Below are 25045 nucleotides of genomic sequence, written 5' to 3' on the forward strand. Positions count from 1 at the left end.
ATGATAATGAGGAAACTGAGTCAATAAAAGTAAGAAAGTCAATGAGAGAGGGAAAAGGAAAACTACCAAGATATTTACAAGAAAACTATTGTTTATATTAAAAATGTATAGAAATGAAGTTGATTACTTCGTATCCTTATTAATAAGGAGAGCTAAGCTGGTGATACATACATGTATGATGATAGAGCTTTGTCTAAGAATCAATTCTTAGATAAGGTTGTTGTTTTTAATACACGTGTCATGAATAAGTATGATGCTGAAAAATACACAGTGATTTGTGTTATTTATGAAATAGATATAAGACTAGACCTTAATTTTATTTAAGTAATTGATATGATTTTTAACAGAAAAAAAATAAAATTGAAAGTAAGGTAGAATGATAAGATAGAATGTTGAGGTCAACATTAGATTTTAAGCATGGGGGGATGTGGATAGGACTAAGAAAAAATAAAGTAATACAAATAGTACTTACCATGAGAAAGAGTTCAATAGGAGAGAGGAGCTGACAGGTAGCTGATATACAGAACTTGATATAATTACTGCTAATAAAAAAAAACAACAACCCACAGTTTCTAAGAGAGTACAGCATAGTGCTGCACATCCTTGCTGACTGAAGGCTATAGAAAAGAAAAAGGTTTAGTTGTCACTAGGAGCAAACACAGATTTAAAGAAAGACTGTCATAGTGTTTCTAAAAGCTACTTTAATCCTAGAAAGGTAAGAGATAAGAAAGAGTTAACTAAAATAGTTGTTCTGCCCTGGCTAAGCATAAGAAATGTTTCTTTTTGAGAAACGGGAGTAGCTTGGTGGATAGAACAGAAGTATCTGGTTGCCATGGAGAAGGATAGCTGAAGTGCCGTTTTGAAGCTTTGTCCTGGCTGAGCTTCCTCGTTATGAGAAACAGTTGCAAGCAGAAAGGGAGGGGGCGTGTTTGAGTTGACACAGTAAGAGAGAAAATTGTTTCCATTCAGACACAGACAGCTGTTTTGCTGTGGTGTCAAAGACACGGCAGGAAAACACACAACTTTAAAAGTAAATAGAATGAAAGGCAGAGGGAAGTTTACCTGTTAAGTTTACCTGTTAAGTTATAGTAGATATGATTTTTAAAAGATAGAGAGTTTTGAAGGGCATTAAAAATAGAAACACATAAGAAATATATATTTTTTTAATTTAGTTAGGTACTTTTTACATCAGAAATCTATTTAAAATTAGACTTGATTATGTAATTAGAACAGGCTGAGCTCCCCTACATTTATTAGTTTAATCCAGTTCCTATAGTAATTATCAATGTTCCCTGATGGTATCCAAGAACGACATCAATATAGCTTCTTTAGTTACATGTGAAAAGACCAGAGTAATAATACTATTAGAGGTCAAAGCACTGAAAATAATTTAAAAGTTATACAGAGTTGAAAATAAAAAGGATAAGAAAAATAATTATAATAAATTATATTTGGAAGGAATGTTGAAGGAAAGAACATTAAATTAAAAAGTTAAGAAATAATTTACTTTATTTAAAAAAATAGTGCAATTGACATCATAGAGCATGTATCTAAGGCCTGGATTTATCAAAATGCGGTAAGTACTGCATGTGATTGCAAAAGGCGTGTGGTTTATGCAAAAATTCAGTTTATCACAATTTGTGCTAATTACCTATGCAAAGAGCTAAGTTAGTGCAGGCAGAGAGAGAGAGAGAGAGAGAGAGAGACTGGCCATTAATGCCATCCCCATAGGTAGGTATTTGTATTCCTATGGTAGGCCAACCTAGTAACTCGAGGTGGGGTTTAGGTATGAGTGTAGGGGGTTAGGGGCCACTTTGACATTCTATGTGACACGTACGAACAGGTCTCTTGTGAAGATTTGATGACCTTCAGAGTGAGGAAACTCACTCCAAGTTGAGATTTGTGCAGTGTTCTCTCAACCTAGCTTGATGGACTCTCTACCTGGGTAACATCAAGCTAGATAGAGAGAATATTGCCCAAATCTCATCTTGGAGTGAGTTTCCATCAGATCTTCACAAGAGACCACTGTTCTGTTCGTACGTGTCACATAGAATGTCAAAGTGGCCCTTAACCCCCTACACTCATACCTAAACCCCACTTCGAGTTACTAGGTGGGCCTACCATAGGGATACAAATACCTACCTATGAGGATGGCATTATGGCCAGGCGCTCGCTCACTCGCTCTCTCTCTCACTCTCTCTCTCTCTCTCTCTCTGCACAAACTTAGCTCTTTGCATAGGTAATTAGAACAAATTGTGATAAACTGAATTTTTGCATAAACCACGCCCCTTTTGCAATCGCATGCGGTACTTACTGCATTTTGATAAATCCAGGCCTAAATCCCTTAAGAAAGTTAGTGACAGAGAAGCATAGGCAGAACCTAGACTGACATCAATGAGTAAGGAGGAGTTGTGTTAGTACTCCTTAATATGTACATTCTAATCTGCTTAGAATAAAAAAGAAAGTTTAGAATGATTGAATGGCAAGTATTTTAAGAGAGAATAACTGGGTAAGCATTTGAAAAACATAAAATAATAATAATAATTTATGTTTTTGATAAAAATAGGTGTTGCGACCCCAGTCGCTTACGCAGCGACCAGGGCCCTTACCTTCCCCGCGGGTCTCCTTCCTGCACCGCGACCCGCGCGATTCCGGGCCGGCCTGGCCGCATGGCAGCGGCGTCCTCCTCGTGGGGACGCCGGCAAAGCCCGAGGATAGCTCCGCCCCCTGCAGGGGAACGCGCGCGCGCGAGGGCTGTCCTTTTGAGCTCCCAGCACCCGGATGTGCCGATCCGCCCTCCTTCTGACGTCAGCCCCGGAGGGGGATTTAAACCCGCAGCTTTCTTCTTTGCTTTGCCTTGCAACGTGGTCACTCCTTGGAGAGAGTTAGTTGCTGCAATCCTGCATTCCTTGATCCTGGTTTGTCTCACGTTTCTGCCTGCCTGCTGCCTGTCTTGATCCTGGTTTTGCTTTACGTCTCTGCCTGCTCGCTGCCTGCCCCGACTCTGGTTCACTTCTCGGATCCACTGCTTGCTGCATACCCAGACTCCGGTACGCCTCCTCGTTCCTGTCTTCAGCTGCCAGCCCAGACTTCAGTCCGCCCTCGGTTTCCCTTCACGCCTGTGACTCTCCTAAGTCCCAGCGGTCCGGGTTCCTACGGGCTCCTCCTGGGGGGACCTCGGACTTCCAGGGCGAAGCCACCTAAGTCCTAGCGACCCGGGCCCTAACAGCTCCTCTGGTGGGGTCACGGGTTTCCAGGTGAAGATCCATCCCTCACTGAGTGTGTCTGCCTTCCGACCGTCCCATCTTGCCGGTCGGCCCAAGGATCCACACCCGGAGCACAACAGTTTGCAAGGCCATGGATCCGGCAGACCTAGCTGGTCTACAGGCCATTCCCGGACTGGCTCAACGTTTGGTTCAACAGCAACAGGTACTGGACACCCTGGCGGCCACCGTGGAACGGTTGGCTACCCGCATGGACGTTGAACCCGCGGCACCGGTTCCGGTAGCCATACCTGCCCCAGTGGTGACGCTTCATACTCCCACACAGCTTCCAGCTCCCACACGTTTTGCTGGGGACTCTAAGGCTTGTGCGGGCTTCCTGAATCAGTGTTTTGTATGGTTCGCCCTGCTACCCAATCAGTTTCCCTCAGATGGAATCAAGGTGGCTTACATCTTTTCATTACTTGATGGTCGAGCCTTGAACTGGGCGTCTCCCATGTGGGATAAAAACGATCCCGCCCTGAGTGATCTGAGTTTGTTCGTGGAGGAATTTCGAGCAGCATTCGACGAACCAGCACGTCAGGCCTCCGCAACTTCTGAACTACTCCAACTTCGGCAGGGGACACGAACCCTAGCCGACTACGCTCTGGAATTCCGCACCCTTGCCCAAGAAGTGGGTTGGGCCGATAACGCCCTTCGCGGGGTTTTTTTTGAGGGCCTGGCGGCTAGAATAAAGGACGAGCTTGCTGCTCGGGACCTTCCAGAGGACCTGAATTCACTTATTAACGTGGCTGGGCGCATCGACCGACGCCTGCAGCAAAGAGCGAAGGAAGGGCGCTTTCCTCGCCGTCTGGTACCCGTACCGTCAGCTACCGCTAGATCTTCGAACTCTGGATCTCGGACCACCGGCACCTCAGCAGAGTCTTCTCAGGAAGAGCCTATGCACCTAGGAAGATCCTCTCTGACCCCCGAAGAGAGGCAATGCCGCCGAGACTTGCATTTATGTTTATACTGCGGAGGTAAGGGCCATTTCCTGGCCCAATGCAAGGAGCGTCCGGGAAACTCCCGCACCTAGGGGTAAGTGAGGAGGTCCCCCTAGGTTGTCTGAATGCAACTCCTCATTGTACCGTACCCGTAACCCTCAAGTATCCGGGGGGTTCTTTCAACACAAAGGCCCTCATAGATTCCGGCGCAGGAGGGAACTTTATCACTCAGGATCTGGTACGACACCTTCAGCTCTCCACGCAGCGTCAGGAACCTCCCTTACGGGTCACCTCCATTCAGGGTACACCGCTCTCCGGCAGTATAACTACTAGTACCAAGCCCATCATCCTTCAGACTGGTCTGCTTCACACAGAGAGGATTTCGTTCCTGGTTTTGGAGAGATCGGTATATCCCGTGGTCCTGGGGTTACCCTGGCTCCAACTGCATTCCCCGGAGATTCGATGGGACGATTTCCAGATTGTCCGCTGGGGTGCACACTGCTCCCATTCTTGCATCCAGCCCTGGAGGGGCCCGCAAACGCCTCTGGCGCAGACTGATGTCGGGTTTCAGCTTCCGTCCCCCTACCAGGATTTTGCTGATGTATTCTCTAAGGAAAAAGCGGAGTTGCTTCCACAGCATCGTCCATTTGATTGCGCAATTGACTTGCTTCCTGGCTCCACTCCCCCCCGTGGGAGAGTATATCCACTTTCTCAGCCTGAAACCCGAGCCATGTCAGAGTACATTTCTGAGAATCTCGCCAAGGGGTTTATTCGCCCCTCTAAGTCGCCCACAGGAGCGGGTTTCTTTTTTGTGGCAAAGAAAGATGGGTCTTTGCGGCCCTGTATAGACTACCGTGGACTTAATGCCATAACCAAGAAGAATCGCTACCCACTGCCGTTAATCCCGGAGCTGTTGGACAAACTCCAGGGGGCACAAGTATTCACGAAGCTGGACTTGCGAGGGGCCTACAATTTGGTTCGTATCCGTCCCGGGGATGAATGGAAGACCGCTTTCAACACCCGGGATGGACATTACGAATACCTAGTGATGCCTTTTGGCCTATGCAATGTTCCTGCAGTGTTCCAGCACTTAATGAATGAGATTCTCCGGGACTTTCTACAATCATGCGTTATAGTATATTTAGATGACGTTCTTATCTACTCCTCGGATCTAGCCTCTCACCGAAGACATGTTCGACAGGTACTCCAGATTCTGCGGGATCATCAGTTATATGCGAAATTAGAAAAATGTCTCTTTGAGCAGAATTCCTTGCCCTTTTTAGGGTATATCGTTTCTGCAACTGGTTTTCGCATGGATCCTAGCAAAGTATCTGCCATCCGAAATTGGCCCCGGCCGGTGGGCCTGAAGGCTTTGCAACGTTTTTTGGGCTTTGCAAATTTCTACCGCCACTTTATTCCACGGTATTCCCAGCTGGTGGCACCTCTCACCACCCTAACCAAGAAGGGTGCGGACACTCGAATCTGGCCTTCCGAGGCTTGCAAAGCTTTTGAGGACTTAAAAGAGGCTTTCCTCCATGACACTTGTTTGCGACATCCGGATCCTACTCAGTCGTTCTTCGTGGAGGTAGATGCCTCTAGTGTTGCGGTAGGGGCGGTCCTCTCACAAAAGTCCTCTTCTGGCCATTTGTTCCCTTGCTCCTATTTTTCCAAGAAATTCACTTCCGCCGAAAACAACTATGGGATTGGCGATAAGGAGTTATTGGCAATCAAGTTGGCACTAGAAGAGTGGAGGCAATGGTTGGAGGGGGCGACTCATCCTGTGACGGTCTACACCGATCACAAGAATTTGGAATTCCTGAACCAAGCCCAGCGGCTGAACCCCAGACAAGCACGGTGGTCGCTGTTTTTCAGTCGGTTTGACTTTCTCCTCAAGTATCGACCTGCCGCGAAGAACTTCCGGGCGGACGCCCTCTCGAGGAATGATATTCCGGAGGAGAAGGAGGAGATCCCTCAGTATATTATTGATCCAGCCAAGGTCCAGTTAGCCAATACTATCGTATCCTCTGTAGAACGTGTTGTAGTCCCTCGCAGGGACCGCAAAAGAGTTCTTGCCTGGGCTCATGATTCCCTCTCTGGTGGTCACGCCGGTAGGGGGAGGACCCTCAATCTTCTCAACCGCTATTACTGGTGGCCTAAGGTGCGCCAGGATGTACGCCTGTACGTGGATTCTTGCCCAGTTTGCGCCCGGCAGAAACCTCTAAGCGGTCGCCCATGGGGGCTTCTGCAGCCTCTTCCTGTTCCCACGGAACCCTGGACCCATATCGCCACTGATTTTGTGGTGGATTTACCCCCTTCCGAGGGCAATACGGTGATATGGGTAACAGTAGACCGCTTCTCCAAGATGGTTCATCTCGTACCATTACCCAAGTTGCCTTCAGCACCAGAGTTAGCCCATCTGTTCACACAGCATACCTTCAGAGCTCATGGACTTCCGCAAAGTATCGTTTCTGACCGGGGCCCACAGTTCATGGCTCGATTTTGGCGGGCCATCTGCCGGAAATTTGGGATACAGTTGAATCTATCTACAGCCTTCCACCCACAAAGCAATGGGCAGACCGAACGCATGAATAGGTCCTTGAAGACGTTCCTTCAAAGTTTTATCTCCGAAAGAGGAGACAATTGGGTGTCCCTCCTTCCCAGGGCCGAGTTTGCCTACAACAACCACACCCACTCGGTAACAGGACAATCACCTTTCCAGACCGTTTTCGGTCGCCACCTGAAACCTCCGGTGCCCATTCCTGTTACCGTGCCTTCACCGGCAGCGCTAACGGTGGCCCAGCACATTCATCATCTATGGAGGTCGGTCCAACGCCGACTCACTTCCTCTGCCGAAAAGACGCAAAGATATGCCAATCGCCACCGTCGACCAGCACCCATATTCTTACCCGGTACTAAGGTATGGCTAAGCACCAGGAACCTCCATTTGCCGGGCCGCTCCAAGAAATTGGCATCAAGATACTGTGGCCCTTTCACTATCGCTGAACGAATAGGGTTGGTCTCTTATAGACTCCGTCTACCCTCATCTTTACGTGTCCACAACGTGTTCCATGTCTCTCTGCTGAAGCCAGTGGTACTCTCCCGTTTCCATCAACCCTCGACTGATGCTGTATCTTCCTCCTCTAATGAAGAACCTACCTATCAGGTACGCGAAGTACTAGATGTCCGTTTCCAGGCTCGTCGCTGGGAATACTTGTTGGCATGGGAGGGTTGTGGTCCTGAAGAGGATTCCTGGGAGCCAGCCCGGAATATTCTGGACAAATCGCTGTTAGCCCGCTTCCATCAGGACAATCCCGGTAAGCCGGGTCCCCTGAGGAGGGGGCGTAAGAAGGGGGGTACTGTTGCGACCCCAGTCGCTTACGCAGCGACCAGGGCCCTTACCTTCCCCGCGGGTCTCCTTCCTGCGCCGCGACCCGCGCGATTCCGGGCCGGCCTGGCCGCATGGCAGCGGCGTCCTCCTCGTGGGGACGCCGGCAAAGCCCGAGGATAGCTCCGCCCCCTGCAGGGGAACGCGCGCGTGCGAGGGCTGTCCTTTTGAGCTCCCAGCACCCGGATGTGCCGATCCGCCCTCCTTCTGACGTCAGCCCCGGAGGGGGATTTAAACCCGCAGCTTTCTTCTTTGCTTTGCCTTGCAACGTGGTCACTCCTTGGAGAGAGTTAGTTGCTGCAATCCTGCATTCCTTGATCCCGGTTTGTCTCACGTTTCTGCCTGCCTGCTGCCTGTCTTGATCCTGGTTTTGCTTTACGTCTCTGCCTGCTCGCTGCCTGCCCCGACTCTGGTTCGCTTCTCGGATCCACTGCTTGCTGCATACCCAGACTCCGGTACGCCTCCTCGTTCCTGTCTTCAGCTGCCAGCCCAGACTTCAGTCCGCCCTCGGTTTCCCTTCACGCCTGTGACTCTCCTAAGTCCCAGCGGTCCGGGTCCCTACTGGCTCCTCCTGGGGGGACCTCGGACTTCCAGGGCGAAGCCACCTAAGTCCTAGCGACCCGGGCCCTAACAGCTCCTCTGGTGGGGTCACGGGTTTCCAGGTGAAGATCCATCCCTCACTGAGTGTGTCTGCCTTCCGACCGTCCCATCTTGCCGGTCGGCCCAAGGATCCACACCCGGAGCACAACAATAGGTGACTAATATTAGAGAAGCATTAATGATATGCCTAATATGCCTATTGATGTTCAGCTGTTTCGCGAGAGAGATACAACAGCTATATTACAATGTACTATGGAGTGATGCAATAGGTTTATCCAGTGTTATTGAAGTAACATGGAACTTATGTCATTAATGCACAGAGGCGATAATAGTTTAATATTTGTAACTGAGCCAAGTAAAAGAAAGCTATATATCATTTGTGCAATGAAGAAGAGAGTAAGAGTATATGATGACAATACAAATCGGTTAAATGTAAAGCTAAAGAAGAGAATTTATCCTAAAAGTCACCAAAAATATACTCAAAAGCTACCTACTAGTTATTAAAAAGAAAACTTGCCAAGGCAGGGAAAATGTGATTATCTTTTGATTTTATTAGCTAGAATTCAGTTACAATAAGGTGCAACACCAACAATAAGGTAACACACTGACTTATGGGCCGATACAGTAAAGTCCACGGGAGAACGGGCAAACACCCGCTCTCCCAGTGCGCGCACAAGCCGCTCTCCCGTGCGCATGATTCAGTATGTAAATTAGGTCCGGCAGTAGAAACAGGTGAAAAGAGGCGCTACGGACACTAGCACGTCCCTAGCGCCTCATTAGGGACAGGAGCAGTGGCAGTCAGCAGGTTTGACAGCCGACGCTCAATTTTGACAGCGTTGGTTCTCGAGCCCGCTGACAGCCATGGGTTCAGAAACCAGACACCGGCAAAATTGAGCAACCAGTTTTCAACCCGCGAGCAGCGGGCCTACTTCAAAATTTATTTATTTATTTATTTATTTTTTAACTTTTTTTAACCTTCGGGACCTCCAACTTAATATCGCCATGATATTAGGTCGGAGGGTGGACAGAAAAGCAGTTTTTACTGCTTTTCTGTGCATTTCCCCGGTGCCGGCAGAAATTAGCGCCTACCTTTGGGTACTTTAAGGCGCTAATTCCTTAAAGTAAAATGTGCAGCTTGGCTGTACATTTTACTCACTGAATTGCACTGGAATACCTAATCAACACGCACGTCGAAAACGCGTGTCCAATGGCGGGTTAACAGTGTGTTCCGGCGCATTGTACTGTATTGGCTTGTTAGTCTACAAAAATTGCTTTATTAGGGAGATAGTATCTCTTATTCATTTGTTAAAGGTAGGAAGTAGGTATTAACAGTTAAAAGAAAGAAAAGAAGAAGAAGCAAGGCTATTCAAAGAAAAGAAGAAGAAACAAAGCTATTCAATGCACTCAAGCATCACACACAAGTAAAAGAAAAAGACAAAACAAAAATGAGAAGAAGAACTAAAGTTAAATAAATACATAAACAAGCTTGTTTGTAAACAGTGTTTGAAGTAAAGAAAAATTATTCCCTTGAATAACAGAGATTGAACAGAAGGACTTGTTTAATGAAAAGAGTTTTAAAGTAATTGTAAGATATAAGTAAAAGAAAACCTGATGTAAAGTTATGATAGTAATTGTTATAAGTTATACTTATCTGAATTTCTTTAAGAGGTTAATGAATGTTTAGGGTATTTGAAGTATTGTTTGGTGAAAAAAAATATATAAAACATTTAAGGTAAAAGATAATTACCATCATAACATTGGCTTTTATCCTTTTTTTTAATTTACCTCATTTCCTCTCCTAACTGGCAGGAGTGTAACTGATCAGGTGATAAAGGGCCTCATTTTCTAAAGTATCGCAAGCCTGCCATACTTTAGAAAAATGCGATAATGAGGGGTGGGGGGCTGAAACGGGGGGGGGGGGGAGGGGGCGGTCCTGCACTAGCCAGCAGTGATCATACTTCCACGGTACGATCGCTGCTGGCATCACGCCCAATAAGTCCACCATAGAAGGTGAAGTTATTGGGCGCAAAATTGGCAGCGAAAAGGCCCTTACCTTTTTGCTGTCCGTGCCATCATCGCAGAGTCGGCCCCAGTGATGCCCAGACTCCTCCTCTTCCGGGGCCGACTCCGCCCCGATGTAGGTAGCTCAGGTGTGCGCTACCTGGGATAGCCTTGGAAAATAAGGTCCAAAGTGTATTACGCTCTATCCTTTATAAATTACCTGAGGAGGGCAAACTAAGATGGCGGCATAGTGGGTCAGACGAACGCCAGCCACCTTTACTCTTTCTAAAAAAAGATTATTTCTAAACTGAAATGCCGTCAAAGAGGAAGAGAAAAGGAAGGGTTTTCCCTCCAGAGCCCTTACCTGGCCCCATCCAGCTGGATATTGTTCGTTTTTTATCCCAGGCAGTAAATTATGAGGGAGTCGAGGAAACCATTGCGATCACAGCAGCAGGAGAGCAGCGAGTTTCGCCGGCAGAGATGTCCCTCAGCCCAGACCTGTGTGCACCCTCGGCGCAACGCAACCACACCAGGAAACCTGCTTCATCACAGACGGATGAATTCTTACTGCCGGAGCTGGAGGGAGAAGTCCCTGAGGGAGCGGAAGGCGAGGAACTGGGCCAAATGCGAACTGGCCCAGAAACAGATGGAGAGAAGCCAGAGACATTGAGGGAGGCTCAGTTGGAGGAGGTGGGAGCTCCTGTGGCTGGAGAGAACACCCAACAGCCAGAAGTTCCTGGTGAGTCAATGTCGGGGCCAGCGAGGCCAGGGGCAGTGACCCTCGAAGCGATTTGGGACTTAGTAGCAGGCCAGGGGCAATCTTTAAAATGGCTTGAAGAAAAAGTGGACTCCCTAAACTATAACCTGCAAGAAAAGATATTAGGAATTCAAGAACAGGAAACTGTCTTGATGAATAAAGTGTCTGAGATGGAGAAAAAAGTACAAACAAATGCCGCAGTAAACTCAGCAATAATAAAAGAACAACTTTCATCTTCACGGCATTTGGAATTGCTGGAAAATGGACTGAGACAATTGAACATAAGAATCCTAAATTTTCCCCAAATGGGGGAGAATTTTCCCCAAACTGGGAGAATTACCATATATAACTTTAAAAAGATTTTTGACAACTTCCCTAGGCTTTTCTGAACATAATATTCCTTCGATAAATTTGTCTAGATTTCTTATTAATAGGGTAGTTGCCAGAAATGAAAATGAAAATGTTTTATCTAACTTGACGGGTTTTCTCAAATCCTCAAATTTAGATATAATAGATAGGAAAATTCTTATAGTTTCACTTATCTCAACCCAAGATGTAACAAATGTAATGAGAAATTATTTTAAAAAATTTCCTGTGAGTTTCTGTGATCAAGAGGTTAGGTTGTATCCTTGGACTACAAACACTTCAGACACCTGACATGGCTCCAATTATTTATTTATTTATTTATTTATTTATTTAATATCTTTTATATACCGACGAACGTTGGGAACATCTCGTCGGTTTACAGAGAACAGAACTTAGCAACAGGCTTTACAATTTTCACATGATTATAAGAGGAACAGTAATAACAATAACAATAACATTCAAATAATAGGGTAGCTAATACAAGTAATAATCAACTAAGTGGGATACATGGTTGTATTACTCAGTATCGCAGAAAAGAATTCCTATCTTTTCGACAAAATGCCATCTCATTGGGTTTTACATTTACATTACGATACCCTTGTAAATGTATCTTAAAGAAGGGGAAGAAACTTTTGTGTTTTTTCAAACTGACCAATTGCGGCAGTTTATTGAAGCCCGAAGGCCTGTAACATCATCTCCCAACACCTAAGAGGTAGTAGGTCTATTTATTAATGTCACTGTGATACTGTGCAAAGCCTTTTCCTTTGTGTTTTTGATTTCTTGACACTCCTGTTAAATATTTCCATTTGCCTTCATCTTTAGATATTTCTTGAATTAATATACTTTGAATATCCTTCAGTATAAATGCATGGGGTAATGGATAAATATAAATTTTGTGTTATATATTTGTAATGCTGAAAATTATGAAGTATGTTGTTAATTATTTTGGAAGGATTATCAAGTGTAAAATCAAAAAATGACAAATAAATAAATAAATAAATAAATAAATAAATAATAAATTACCTGATAAGGAAAGAGGATTTTCAGATATACCTCTTTACTATTAACACCAAGGTTACCCACATCCTTCCCTCGGCCTGGGTATTATTTAAAAAGGGAGGATAACCCGTGTAAAGGCGGTTTACAAACCAATGTGGATTTTTCCAGATATTACTCGTTCCACTCAGGAACATAGGAAAAAGTTTTTTCTAATGCATTCTGAGGTTTTGGCTATGGGTGCTAAGTTTAATCTTAGATTTCCTTGTCAATGTATTACAATTAATCAGTGTTAAACGTATATTTTGATCCTGCACATTTATACTCATATTCGGATGCTCGTCCCACAGCTGACCCTGTTTGAATTTATAATTTTGACTAATGGCATTTGTATGTAATTGGTATTGCGAGTGCCTCCCAATTTCAGTAATTCTTATTTCCTCTTAAAGGATTTGCTTTTATATTCTTTGATCTAGGAATTCCCCAATATTTCTTTCATATTACAAACGAGATATATTGTATTGCTAAAAAAAATGTATTTCCCAATAAACTGTTGCTCATAATTTTCTCTCTTGTATGTTACTATAAGCTGGTGTGCTTGTTAATATTTTTTTGTGAAATTCAATAAACATAAAGTTAAAAAAAAAAAAGATCTGTCTTGTCCAAATAGCGAAATTGAGTTTTGAGAACTCCGAAGGTGCATGTGATGACACAGCAGATGGCACATAAGGCCTCGTCTCTGCCAGCATGTTGGGAATTGCAACAGGGGTGAGAAGCCAGGTCCTGCAACCATATCCAGAATCCCCTGCAGCAAAGACAGATTTAAGCCATCAGTCATAGCATTGTCACTTGAAGATGACTTGTAAACCACAGCATCCTGTAAGACTATATAAGATAGCCTGCACCTTTCAATGAGTCTTAAAGGATGATTTGCGTAATCTGCATGTCACATTGTTCTGGGCCAGTATATGTGCAGGATAGCAGTAGCCAAAAGTAGCTCAGCTCTTCCAGACTAATAAATCACATCTGGGTATTCCAACAATTGCGTGCTAGGCCCTCGCAACCGAGCTAAGGCTACTGGTATATAGCTGTCTGCCAAACTTGAAGCAATACATAACAGTTGTCAAACCTGTGTTAGCTGAAAAAACAGTACCTCATGGTGTGATTGTGATGTCACTGCCTGCTCTGTAGTATGTCCTCCAGAGAAACCCATTTGTAAGTCCTGACACAGGGAATATGCCAGGCCTCCAACATGTACAGGACACTACTTCTGGTTCAGCAGTGTTAGGGTCCTGACAAAATGTGGCCAACAATCTAAAAGATGCATCATTAACAAACCACACATGATCGTGCAGTACCAGTAGTGTGGACTCTTCAAGCTTGTCATTAACCAGTGAGATTTAAATAAATTCCAATGAGAGGATAGGAGCAGGGCCATTTTGAAAATGAACATGTTGAGAATGTATAGTGCATACCAGGCGTTAGGGCAGGTGCATTGTTTGCTCTGACAAGATTTGCAGGCCTTTGCAGCATAGGGAGAAAAAGGCAGGCCCTGGGGCAATGGCCTGCAGAGGTAACTATTCAAGCCACCTGTCATGGCAGCAATGCTGTTACCTCCCTCCCAGCCATCCCCATGTCCATGCCATTTGCCACATAAGAACATAAGAACATGCTCAATCTCAGATTCCATCATTCTTTGTGTCAACAACAAATATAAACCCGGAGGACAAGGCCGCGTTAGAAACGGACTTGGAGCGAGAATACGTTTCTTTGGCCGAAGCTATCTCTTTGAGCCCCGGAGCTCCCAATATCCCATCCCCACCAATAGCTTCACAAGATAAAAATGGTGATTTGACATCTTCTGATAAAAGATTACCTGAAGAAGGACTGGGGATGGGAAATATTGATGCAGGGGGAGGCAAGAAGGGGAAGCCTGAAGATAATATAATTGTAACTCCAATGACATCTGAAATAACAATGGATATACTCTGGGCTGCAATTAAGTCTTTAGAGACAGCAATAATAAAGCTGACTAAAACACATGTAGAGGCTCAACAAAAAGTAATAGAAGTAGAGAAAATAGTGACAAATCATCATACTAAATTAGAAATACAGGAAGAACTTTTGAGTAAAGTTGAGAGCATTAAAAAAAAACCTGGTGAAAAGTGAGATCTCAAACATGAGGAAATTAGAAGTCATGGAGAATAATTTTAGATATTCTAATATAAGAATATTACATTTTCCATATTTGAGAATGGTTGCACCAAAAGATATGTTTAGATAATATCTTCTACATGTATTAAAGATACCAGAGCAAGGTATTCCAGCTCTGGCTAAGATTTATTATATTCCCAAAAAATCCTAAGCAACAGAAGACCACCCGGAGCAATCTATTGATTTATCAGATGTCCTTGAAACAATATTTGAGACAGTAATAACATCAAGAGAAACCCTATTTGTATCATTTGTGTTTTCACAAGAAAGAGATACAATACTGCGTTTGTTTTTACGCAATAGATTGCAAAATATCATGGCCATGATATCCATGATGGCCATGATATCCAGATCTGTCTAGGGCAACTCAAATAAGGAGACAAGAGTTTCTTAGATTGAAGCCTGGCCCCCTGCTTAGGGGAGCCAGTTTTCTTTTAAGATACCCGTGTAAATGCGAAATTTGGTATAAAGATCAAATGTATGTTTTCTTTGAGGTTGCAGCACTACAGGCTTTCCTAGAATCGCACCCCCAAAGTGCAGAAAATATGTGAGAGCGTACAGAATAGAATTTGTTGTTGTCGCTATTTACTTTCTACAATAGGTGTTAGCACCTTTACCTTTTATTTTCGCTCAGTTTTGATTTCACTAACGGTTCACAATTTCCTTAGATTTTGCTGATGTTTTGATTATAAGGGTAGAATTTAAAATTGTTATAATTATGGAATGGATTTGCAATACATGTACGCAATTTTGCTTGTTATATTTAATGAAGAAAATTTAAAATAAAGAATTAAAAAAAAAAAAAAAAGAACATAAGAACATGCCATACTGGGTCAGACCAAGGGTCCATCAAGCCCAGCATCCTGTTTCCAACAGTGGCCAATCCAGGCATAAGAACCTGGCAAGTACCCAAAGACTAAGTCTATTCCATGTTACTGTTGCTAGTAATAGCAGTAGCTATTTTCTAAGTCAACTTAATTAATAGCAGTTAATGGACTTCTCCTCCAAAAACTTATCCAATCCTTGTTTAAACACAGCTATACTAACTGCACTAACCACATCCTCTGGCAACAAATTCCAGAGTTTAATTGTGCGTTGAGTAAAAAAGAACTTTCTCCGATTAGTTTTAACTGTGCCCCATGCTAACTTCATGAAGTTTTTCTACTGTCCGAAAGAGTAAATAAGCGATTCACATCTACCCATTCTAGACCTCTCATGATTTTAAACACCTCTATCATATCCCCCTCAGCCGTCTCTTCTCCAAGCTGAAAAGTCCTAACCTCTTTAGTCTTTCCTCATAGGGGAGCTGTTCCATTCCCCTTATCATTTTGGTAGCCCTTCTCTGTACCTTCTCCATTGCAATTATATGTTTTTTGAGATGCGGTGACCAGAATTGTACACAGTATTCAAGGTGCGGTCTCACCATGGAGAAATATAGAGGCATTATGACATTTTGGGGTAGATTTTCAAAGGGGTACGCGCATAAGATACACGTGTACCACCCGAAAACCAACCCCAAACCCCCCCTGTGCGTGCCGAGCCTATTTTGCATAGGCTCGGTGGCACACACAAGCCCCAGGATGTGCGTGAGTCCCGGAGCTTGCATGGAGGGGCGTGCCGGGGGCGTGCCTGGGGCGTGTCGGGGGCGTGCCAGGAGTGACGCAGCATTTCGGGGGCGTGCTGGGAGTGACGCTGCGTTTCGGGGGCATGTCCGTGGGCGTGGTTCCAGCCCGGGGGCGTTCCGGGGGCGTGACAGTGGCCCCTGGACCAGCCCCAGACCGGAACATGGAGCGCAGGAGCCGACCCGCGCAAAGTTACGCCTGCTTCCAGCAGGCGTAACTTTCGGGATAGAGGTAGGAGGGAGGTTTAGATAGAGCCAGGGGGGTGGGTTAGGTAGGGGAAGGGAGGGGAAGGTGGGGGGAGGGCGAAGGAAAGTTCCCTCCGAGGCCGCTCCAATTTCGGAGTGGACTCGGAGGGAACGAAGGCAGGCTGCGCGGCTCGGCACACACAGGCTGCCAATTTTGGGCAGCCTTGCGTGCGCCGACCCCGGATTTTAATGGATACGCGTGGCTACGCGTGTATCTATTGAAAGCCCGCGTCCTCTTATTCGCGCCTGGTGCGAGAACAAAAGTACGCGTGTGCGCAGATTTATAAAATCTGCCTCTTTCTGTTTTATTCACCATTCCTTTTCTAATAATTCCCAACGTTCTGTTTGCTTTTTTGACTGCCGCAGCACACTGAACCAACGATTTCAATGTGTTATCCACTATGACGCCTAGATCTCTTTCTTGGGTTGTAGCACCTAATATTGAACCTAACATTGTGTAACTATTAGGGATGTGAATTGTTTTTGAACGATTAAAATTATCATCAGATAATTTAAAAATCATCCTAAATCGTTAGAGTGCACGATACAATACAAATGCCCCCGATTTATCATCAGGGGCATTTGTATTGTATTGTTAAACAGGGCACGGGAATTATTTGGGGGAGGGCGGGAAAACCGGCACACCAAAACAAATCCTAAACCCACCCCGACCCTTTAAAACCAAATCCTTACCCTCCCCCAACCTCCCGAACCCCCCGAAAATGTTAAATTAACTGATGGTCCATTGGGGGGGGGGGCCCGGCGCGATCTCCCGCTCTCGGGCCATCGGCGCCATTTTAGCTGCCACTAAGTAAAATGGCGCCAATGGCCTGATAAAAAAAAAAACCCCACCCGACCCTTTAAATCGACCCCCCTTAGCCTCCCCCACCCTCCCGACCCTTTTTTTTTAGGGAGGCCCGCGCCACTAAAAAAAAACCAAAACATCCGACCCTTTAAATCAACCCCACCCTCCCGACCCCCCCCCCCAAACCTTTTAAAATTACCTGGTGGTCCAGGGGGGCCTCGGGGAGAGATTTCCCGTTCCCAGGCATCAGCTGTTCTAAAAAAAAAAATGGCGCCAATGCCCCTTTGCCCTTACCATGTGACAGGGTATCCCTGCCATTGGCTGGCCCCTGTCACATGGTAGGAGCATTGGATGGCCGGTGCCATCTTAAACCTTTTCTGAAGGAAAAAAATCAGCAGATCCAGGGGTCACGATTTGAAGCTCCAGGGAGGAAGATTCAGAACCAATGTCAGGAAGTATTTCTTCACGGAGAGGGTGGTGGATGCCTGGAATGCCCTTCCGGAGGATGTGGTGAAGACCAGATCTGTGAAGGACTTCAAAGGGGCGTGGGATAAACACTGTGGATCAATAAAGTCAAGACGCTGCCAATGAAGATTGGGTGACTCGCCAGAATGATGGCTACTGCCTGGAGTCAATACCCTTATTAAATAAACATACACATGCTTACTGTGACTCCAACATCACTCTAAGCTTCAACAGCAAGAGGAAATGTGGAAAAAAGGATTCACACTCACAAAGAGGGGAGTAGCTGGCTTGTTACGGCGGTTACTACCCCAAATCAAATAAGCCTGATACTTCACTTTCAATGCATATACAGCATAGTTCTCTGATTCAACAGCAGGGGAGAAGAAAAACTGATACTTCACACATCCAGCAGAGCTCTCTGCTTCAACGGCAGGGGAGAAGAAAAGAGGGTTCACACTCACAAAGCGGGGAGTAGCTGGCTTGTTACGGCGGTTACTACCCCAAACCAAATGTGCCTGATACTTCACTTTCGATGCACATCCAGCATGGCTCCCTGCTTCAACAGCAGGGGAGAAGAAAAACAACCAATAAGGGCTGTATAACATAGTCTGGGTAAAACAAATAAGCATGGGTGTAGCTTGCTTATTGCGGCGGCTACTACCCCTAACTAATCAAGCTAGATATTTCACTTGGATGCAGCTCCATCACTGCTCTCTACATTAAAGGTGGGGGTGGAAGGGAAATAGAACCAAGAGCTAAGAGAAACAGATAAGTATGAGAGAAAAAATGTGTGAAGCTTGCTGGGCAGACTGGATGGGCCATTTGGTCTTCTTCTGCCGTCATTTCTATGTTTCTATCTTTCTATAAGAATTTTAACAGGCCAACGAAAATGTGACCACATTACTCTGACCTTGATCTCGTTGCATTGGCTTCCGATTTTTTACTGGATCCAATATAAGATTGCCTGTATAGTTAATAATGTCATATATGTTGAACAAACTGGATGTCTTAACACATCTTTGCATCTTCATATACCTCAGAGAAACCTGAGATCGGCCAATAAAGGACTTTTATCAGTGCCTACAATGAAATCAGCAAAACTCAGCCATATAAGGGAACGTGTTATATTTATAGCTGGAACAAAAGAGTGGAACTCCCTACCAATTAGTGATGAGTTTTGTTTTTCTGGGTCGGGTCAGGTTTCAGTTCAGGCACTTCTTGGGAAAACTCGTTTTCCCACGGATCATTTTTCGGCAAAAACAAAGCTGAAACCTGACCCAAACCTGGAAAAACGAATAAAAAAAAAAAAATCTGAATCGGAAAAAAAAATCACCCCAACCCTTCAAATTTACTGTATTATAAACCCCCCACCATCCCGATCCCTCCCCAAGACTTACTAAAAGCCCTGGTGGTCCAGCGGGGTCCCGCGAGCGATCTCTCTCTCTGGGCCATCGGGCTGTCGGGCCTGCTACAAATCAAAATGGCGCCAATGACCCTTTGCCCTTACAATATCACAGGATCTACTGGTGCCATTGGTCGGCCCCTGTCACATGGTAGGAGCAATGGATGGTCGGCACCATCTTGTGCTCCTACCATGTGATAGGGGCCGACCAAGTTCATTGAAATTGCCTAATTCATGATAAACAAATGCACATCTCTACTACCAATGTATTTGAGATTACTAGCAGAAATAAAGCAAATTAAAGTGGAATTAAAAACTTGGTTGTTTAAATGTGCCTTTATAGAGCATGAAACTTAAGATAATTGCAGCAAAACACCAGAATTTATTATGTGCTTAACTTTTTCCTAATTTTGTTCTTTTACCTTTTTATTTTATTTTAGAATAATTTTAAACTAGAACAAACGGGAAAGCTGACAGTCGCTCAGCAGCGCATGGTTCGGAGAAAGGTATCTTTAAAGGATACTAATGATGCATTAGAATTAGGGCATCCCGACAGTGAGGTTCCAATAATTAGAAAAGTAGTCCAAGTGCCTTTAACTAAAAACTCACCTGAGCTAAAAAATTCTAACTTATTCCTATCAATTAAAAAGCAGAATGACAATACAAGCAAAAAACAAACTTTGAAATGTTTGTATGCTAATGCCAGAAGTCTAAGAAGTAAGATGGGAGAATTAGAATGTATAGCAGTGAATGATGACATAGATTTAATTGGCATCTCAGAGACATGGTGGAAAGAGGATAACCAATGGGACAGTGCTATACTGGGGGTACAAATTATATCGCAATGACAGAGAGGAGCACTCGGGAGGAGGTGTGGCACTTTATGTCCGGGATGGCATAGAGTCCAACAGGATAAACATCCTGCATGAGACTAAATACAAAATTGAATCTTTATGGGTAGAAATCCCATGTGTGTCGGGGAAGACTCTAGTGATAGGGGTTTACTACCGTCCACCTGGTCAAGATGGTGAGATGGACAGTGAAATGCTAAGAGAAATTAGGGAAGCTAACCAAATTGGTAGTGCAGTAATAATGGGAGACTTCAATTACCACAAAACAAATAATGAGCAAGGACTGCACTTCAAGCGAAATTGCAATGTACATATAGTGCAGGAGGATGTGTAATCCTGACAAAACTGATTCAAACAGTCTTATGAAACAGGATGTCTTTTATTTTTTCAATATGGCAACTCCACAAGGTTATACGAGCACCGGCTTAATGGCGTCCCCCGACACGGTCCCGTGTTTCGCCGTGGGCTGCATCGGGGGGGATCGCCACCGCTGGAATTCACACAAAAGCTAGAACATAAACAAATTAATAGAGAGTCAGAATAATAAAAGGGACTTACAACCGACCAAAATAAGTTCCACACAAGCATAACATACCTGACAGCAGCGTTTTGACAGTGACAGGGAGCGCAACGCCCTTCAAACTTGACAGGTATTTAAAGGAGACAGAGGCGCCAAAAACTACAGGGGAGGGAACCACGTGAGTGAAAAAAATGATTTCATTGGTTCCCGTTCCTGTAGTGCACCCAAGCAGTAAATCAGCCTAACCTGCTAGGTAAATAAAAACCATTCGATCTCCCGATTTAAACCTTTTGGGGACACGGTGTCTAGCGTGAAGATCCAGCGTTGTTCAATCCTGCCCAAAATCTCAGCATAATTGCCTCCCCGCAAAGGACGTGAGACAACTTCAATAACACAAAAAAAGAGATCAGAGAGGGAATGTGACTGTGATATCCAATGATCAACCAGGGGTTCCTTCTCTCGCTGCAAACGGATATTAGAGCAATGCTCTATAATCCGAGTCTTTACCATCCAGGATGTTTTCCCAACATACATTAAAGAGCAGGGACAAGTGATTATGTAAATTACTCCAGAAGTGGTACAATCAGAGTGGGACCGTAGCTGAAACATTTTACCCGTGGTGGGGTGCGTGAAACAAGTCATACCACTTGTATGAGAACAGACCGTACACCTGCCACAGGGCTGATGGCCAACATCAATGACAGGATCACGCGGCACTGGAAGATCAGAGTGAATCAATTTGTCTCGCAGATTTTTACCCCGACGAAAAGTAAACCGAAGGGGATCAGGGAACAATGTATTTAAGGACAGGGCCTCCCAGTGTCGCCGGATCATGCCAGCGATGGGCCGGCTCAGAGTAGAGAATGGTAATATAAAGTTTGTCACGGGGGGTCCGGGAGAACCGGAAGACAAAAATAATAGCTCCCGATTTGTGTATAAGGCGCGTTTCATTGCTTTTTTAACTACTGACTTTGGGTACCCTCTTGACAGGAAGCGAGATGACATCTCATGGGCTTTAATCAGAAATTCACCAGTGGTGGTGCACAATCTGCGAAGCCTAAAAAACTGGCCAGTAGGGATATTCTTACGCAGTGCACTCGGATGACAACTTTGAAAGGATAACAAGGTATTACGGTCTGTCTCTTTTCGGTAGATGGTGGTGGAAAACCGACCATCATCTACAGAAACAAGTACATCTAGAAAAGGTATCTGAAACCGATGAAAAATAAAGTTAAACTGCAGACTCGGGTCACTAGCATTGAGGTGGTCAATAAACATAAACAATTGCACCTCAGTGCCGAGCCACAATAAGAAAATATCGTCAATGTAACGAAGCCATAGAGCAACCTTATCAAAACCTTCAGCGGGGTATACATACAAACGCTCAAATTCCGCCACATAAAGGCATGCCAGACTCGGGGCCATAGTTGCTCCCATGGCCGTCCCTTTGATCTGATGATAAAAAACATTGTCAAAACGAAAAAAAATTTTTGTGAGAGCTAAAGTGGCTAGAGTCATAAGAAATGAGGTAGGGATACGCTGAGGGGCACTCCTAGAATCCAAGACACGTTCAATGACCCGTAAAGCAGCCGATTGAGGGATGCTGGTGTAAAGAGAAACAATATCTAGGGTGACGAACAGAAAAGGTTCAGAGGGAACTGATATTTGATTTAACAACGTGATGAAATGGGAAGAATCCCTGACATAGGACCTAATCTTTGACACAAATGGTTGTAAAAATAAATCTACGAATTGGGACAGGGGTTCTAAAATAGAGCCGATACCTGCCACAATGGGGCGACCGGGTGGGTCCTGTAGGCTTTTATGTACTTTGGGTAAAGTATAAAAAACCGGGATACAACAGAATGATGGTGTGAGAAATTTAGCCTCCCGTGATGTAAGGATATGACGGTCTACCGCCTCTTCCACAGTTTGTTTTATCTGTTGACATAAAAGCGGAGACGGATCATCTACTAAGGGCAGATAAAAAGAAATATCACTCAATTGCCGCTGTGCTTCGGCTATATAGCGAGATTTATCTTGGATCACAATACCGCCTTTATCCGCCGGTTTAATGACTATGGAAGGGTCATTCTGCAGGGATAGGACCGCCTGGAATTCAGATTGAGACAGGTTGAATTTGATGTACGAATGGCTAGAAGCTAACGTTGTGATATCTCGGTCCACCAGCCGTTCAAAAGCTGAGATGAGGGGATCCACAGGGCCCGAGGGGACCCAACGAGATTTAGGGCGGACTAATGAGTGATCTGAGGTGGAAACAGTATCTGAAAAAAACAGTTTGATTTTAAGTAAACGGACAAACCGATGCAAATGTACCTTTAAATCAAACAAGTTACATTTAACTGTAGGTACAAAAGAGAGACCCTTACTCAATACACCAAGTTCAGAGGAGGAGAGCGAGCGAGAAGACAAGTTAAATATTGCAGGTAAATCTACATCCAGGGGTCTGAGGTTGCATGAGTCGCTCTGGTGGTCCGTGGAGGATGTTGCTGTTGGGACCGGCCGCGTGACCGAGTGGAGCGAGAGGTCTTGGACGGTGGCGCGGGATCTGGAGGACGTTGGCCAGAGTCTAAAAAAGATGCCGCAATGGATGCATAGCGTGATGAAGTAGTAGAAGAGGAAGTGGATGAGGAAGCTGTAGCTGTAGGAAGTTCTTTTCTTGGGCGAGTGGACTGAATTTCTTCGCCAGACGAGTCGCCAGATGAATCGTGTGCGAAAGTCACTTTGCGGCCGGACTGAGGGCGAGATTTGGCCATCCATTTATAAACAAAACCGGATTTGTAATCGGTCTCGTCACGGATGAATTTCTGATGCTTTAATGTTTTTAAATCAGTCCGAAATTTGGTGAGTTGAGTCTGGAACTCGGAGTGCTCCTGATCAAAGGCTTCAATGGAAACAGAATGTTTAATGATATCCAGATGTTTGTTCAAATCATCCTGGAGAGAAACTTGAAGGGTTTTTGTGGTTTCAATAATCAGCACCATTAAGTCTAAGGAGCATTTGTTTAGAATCTGGTTCCAGCGAGTGATGAAAGTACTGTTATCCGTGTGTAGGCGAGGCTCCTTTTGAACACGTAGCCCCCGCGGGATGCGGCGAACCCGACAGTATTCTATAAGGGTTGCAGCGTGAAGTTCTGCACGCGTAAGATGTTTTTGGATGTTTTTGTTATCCTTTCAAAGTTGTCATCCGAGTGCACTGCGTAAGAATATCCCTACTGGCCAGTTTTTTAGGCTTCGCAGATTGTGCACCACCACTGGTGAATTTCTGATTAAAGCCCATGAGATGTCATCTCGCTTCCTGTCAAGAGGGTACCCAAAGTCAGTAGTTAAAAAAGCAATGAAACGCGCCTTATACATAAATCGGGAGCTATTATTTTTGTCTTCCGGTTCTCCCGAACCCCCCGTGACAAACTTTATATTACCATTCTCTACTCTGAGCCGGCCCATCGCTGGCATGATCCAGCGACACTGGGAGGCCCTGTCCTTAAATACATTGTTCCCTGATCCCCTTCGGTTTACTTTTCGTCGGGGTAAAAATCTGCGAGACAAATTGATTCACTCTGATCTTCCAGTGCCGCGTGATCCTGTCATTGATGTTGGCCATCAGCCCTGTGGCAGGTGTACGGTCTGTTCTCATACAAGTGGTATGACTTGTTTCACGCACCCCACCACGGGTAAAATGTTTCAGCTACGGTCCCACTCTGATTGTACCACTTCTGGAGTAATTTACATAATCACTTGTCCCTGCTCTTTAATGTATGTTGGGAAAACATCCCGGATGGTAAAGACTCGGATTATAGAGCATTGCTCTAATATCCGTTTGCAGCGAGAGAAGGAACCCCTGGTTGATCATTGGATATCACAGTCACATTCCCTCTCTGATCTCTTTTTTTGTGTTATTGAAGTTGTCTCACGTCCTTTGCGGGGAGGCAATTATGCTGAGATTTTGGGCAGGATTGAACAACGCTGGATCTTCACGTTAGACACCGTGTCCCCAAAAGGTTTAAATCGGGAGATCGAATGGTTTTTATTTACCTAGCAGGTTAGGCTGATTTACTGCTTGGGTGCACTACAGGAACGGGAACCAATGAAATCATTTTTTTCACTCACGTGGTTCCCTCCCCTGTAGTTTTTGGCGCCTCTGTCTCCTTTAAATACCTGTCAAGTTTGAAGGGCGTTGCGCTCCCTGTCACTGTCAAAACGCTGCTGTCAGGTATGTTATGCTAGTGTGGAACTTATTTTGGTCGGTTGTAAGTCCCTTTTATTATTCTGACTCTCTATTAATTTGTTTATGTTCTAGCTTTTGTGTGAATTCCAGCGGTGGCGATCCCCCCCGATGCAGCCCGCGGCGAAACACGGGACCGTGTCGGGGGACGCCATTAAGCCGGTGCTCGTATAACCTTGTGGAGTTGCCATATTGAAAAAATAAAAGACATCCTGTTTCATAAGACTGTTTGAATCAGTTTTGTCAGGATTACACATCCTCCTGCACTATATGTACATTGCGAGACTTCAATTACCCCATTATTGACTGGGTAAATGTATCATCAGGTCACGCTAGAGAGATAACGTTCCTGGATGGAATAAATGAT

This window comes from Rhinatrema bivittatum, chromosome 2, assembly GCF_901001135.1.
Source record: "Rhinatrema bivittatum chromosome 2, aRhiBiv1.1, whole genome shotgun sequence".
In the NCBI taxonomy this organism is placed as follows: domain Eukaryota; kingdom Metazoa; phylum Chordata; class Amphibia; order Gymnophiona; family Rhinatrematidae; genus Rhinatrema; species Rhinatrema bivittatum.